Source organism: Schistocerca cancellata, chromosome 1 (genome assembly GCF_023864275.1).
Source record: "Schistocerca cancellata isolate TAMUIC-IGC-003103 chromosome 1, iqSchCanc2.1, whole genome shotgun sequence".
Taxonomy (NCBI): domain Eukaryota; kingdom Metazoa; phylum Arthropoda; class Insecta; order Orthoptera; family Acrididae; genus Schistocerca; species Schistocerca cancellata.
Genome location: NC_064626.1, coordinates 1,126,681,276 through 1,126,684,110, shown reverse-complemented (window position 1 = coordinate 1,126,684,110; position 2,835 = coordinate 1,126,681,276).

The window sequence follows — 2,835 nt, the reverse complement described above, 5'->3', positions numbered from 1 at the left end:
TATAGTGCTCGGAGCCATTTGAACCATTTATCACGGATTACAAAGGGTGTTAAATTACAAAGCTATGACTTAGGCTATCACTACACAGCTGTTCAATGCAGTGTGCGTGCGTGTGTGTGTGTGTGTGTGTTTGAGTGTGTGTGTGTGTGTGTGTGAGAGAGAGAGAGAGAGAGAGAGAGGGAGGGGGAGTGAGACAGAGTGAGTGTCAGGAGTAGAGCTGGTGAAAAGAAAAAGGGCATTATAAATGATAAGCAGGTGTCAGCAAGTTGGAATGCTAGTAAAAACACACACTCTTCTATCTTCTTCCCTTTCGTTCTTAGTTATAAAGGCAATAAATGATATACGTACACTACTGGCCATTAAAATTGTTACACCACGAAGATGACGTGCTACAGGCACGAAATTTAACCGACAGGAAGAAGATGATGTGATATTCAAATGATTAGCGTTTCAGAGTATTCACACATGAGGAGAGTTTCCAACTGATTTCTCATACACAAACAGCAGTTGACCGGCGTTGCCTGGTGAAACGTTGTTGTGATGCCTCGTGTAAGGAGGAGAAATGCGTACCATCACGTTTCCGACTGTGATAAAGGTCGGATTGTAGCCTATCGCGATTGCGGTTCGCGACATTGCTGCTCGCGTTGGTCGAGATCCAATGACTGTTAGCAGAATATGGAATCGGTGGGATCAGGAGGGTAATACCGAACGCCATGCTGGATCCCAACGGCCTCGTATCACTAGCAGTCGAGATGACGGGCATGTTATCTGCGTGGCTGTAACGGATCGTGCAGCCACGTCTCGATCCCTGAGTCAACTGACGGGGACGTTTGCAAGACAACAACCATCTGCACGAACAGTTCGGCGACGTTTGCAGCAGCGTGGACTTCAGCTCGGAGACCATGGCTGCAGTTACCCTTGACGCTGTATCACGGACAGGAGCGCCTGCGATGGTGTACTCAACGACGAACCTGGATGCATGAATGGCAAAACGTCATTTTTTTGGATGAATCCAGGTTCTGTTTACAGCATCGTGATGGTCGCATCCGTGTTTGGCGACATCGCGGTGAACGTACATTGGAAGCGCATATTCGTCATCGCCATACTGGCGTATCACCCGGCGTGATGGTATGGGGTACCATTGGTTACACGTCTCGGTCACTTCGTGTTCGCATTGACGGAACTTTGAACAGTGGACGTTACATTTCAGATGTGTTACGACCCTTGGCTCTACCCTTCATTCGATCCGTGCGAAATGTTACATTTCAGCAGGATAATGCACGACCGCATGTTGCAGGTCCTGTACGGGCCTTTCTGGATACAGAAAATGTTCGACTGCTGCCCTGGCCAGTACATTCTCCAGATCTCTCATTAGTTAAAAACGTCTGTTCAATGGTGTCCGAGCAACTGGCTCATCACAATACGCCAGTCACTACTGTTGATGAACTGTGGTATCGTGTTGAAGCTGCATGGGCAGCTGTACCTGTACACACCATCCAAGCTCTGTTTAACTCAATGCCCAGGCGTATCAAGGCCGTTATTACGGCCAGATGTGATTGTTCTGTTTGCTGATTTCTCAGGATCTATGCACCCAAATTGCTTGAAAATGTAATCACATGTCAATTCTAGTAAAATATATTTGTCCAATGAATACCCTTTTATCATCTGCATTTCTTCTTTGTGTAGCAATTTTAATGGCCAGTAGTGTACATTCTCATCTTCAGCTTGTGGCCTCGGTATGTATACCTGTGCTACCATTGTCGGTGCTGGTTTGCTGTCGATTCTGATGAGAACAACCTATCTCTGAACTGTTCCAGGTAGCACACTCTCTGCTATACCTTGCTATTCATAACGAATCCTGCCCCAGTTATGCCATTTTCTGCTGCTGCTGATATAAGCATAAATCATGATATTCTTTCCAGTTCACTTTACTGACTCCCACTGTATCTGGATTGAGCCTTAGCAAATCCCTTTTCAGATTTTTTAGCTTTCCTGCCGCATTCAAACTTCTCACATTCCACGCTCCAACACGTAGAACGTTAGCCTTCCTTTGGTTATTCAGTCGTTCTCTCACGGCCACATCCGTCTTGGAAGTCCCCTTCCAGAGATCCGAATGGGAGACGATTCTGGAATCTTTTGGGAATGGAGAGATCATCGTGACACTTTTTCGGTTACAGCCCATATGTCCTGTAGATACACATTATGTGTGTTTGATGTAGTGGTTTCATTGCCTTCTGCAGCCTCATACGACAGCTGATTCATTGGCCTTTAGGGGTAGTTTTCCACCCGAAGGGCAAGAGAATTTCCTGAACCTCTGTCGGCTCCTCTACCTTCTCTGACAAGGCCATTGGCAGAATGGAGGTGACTTCTTGTGATGGAAGACTTAGGTCGTCAATGCTGATGACTTTTATTCATAATTTAAGCGGTGGCGTGGTTCTAACCCGCGACCGAGGACATTTTGATTACTAATCAAAGAAGCCACTTCTACACCATGGGTGCCTGACGGCTATCGTGCCAAAATCTTTCTAACTGGCGCGTTAGATCGTCAAAATCCCCATTTGTTTGGAGGGCGCTGCCAATAATACTCCAAACGTTGCCAATTGGGGACAGATCAGGCTACCTTGCTGACCTAGGTAGGGTTTACCAGGGTCCTCCAACCAGCTCGCAATTTTCACAATCTAACCTCCCAATTGGACAGAATTTGGCACGATATCCCTCTTGAGGACATCCAGCTACTCCGTCTCAGCCAATGACAAGCCTAATAACTGCTTGCCTAAGAACTAGATTTGGGCCAAAGTATTATTGACTTGCTCAATTTTTGAAGCTCTTTCTCTT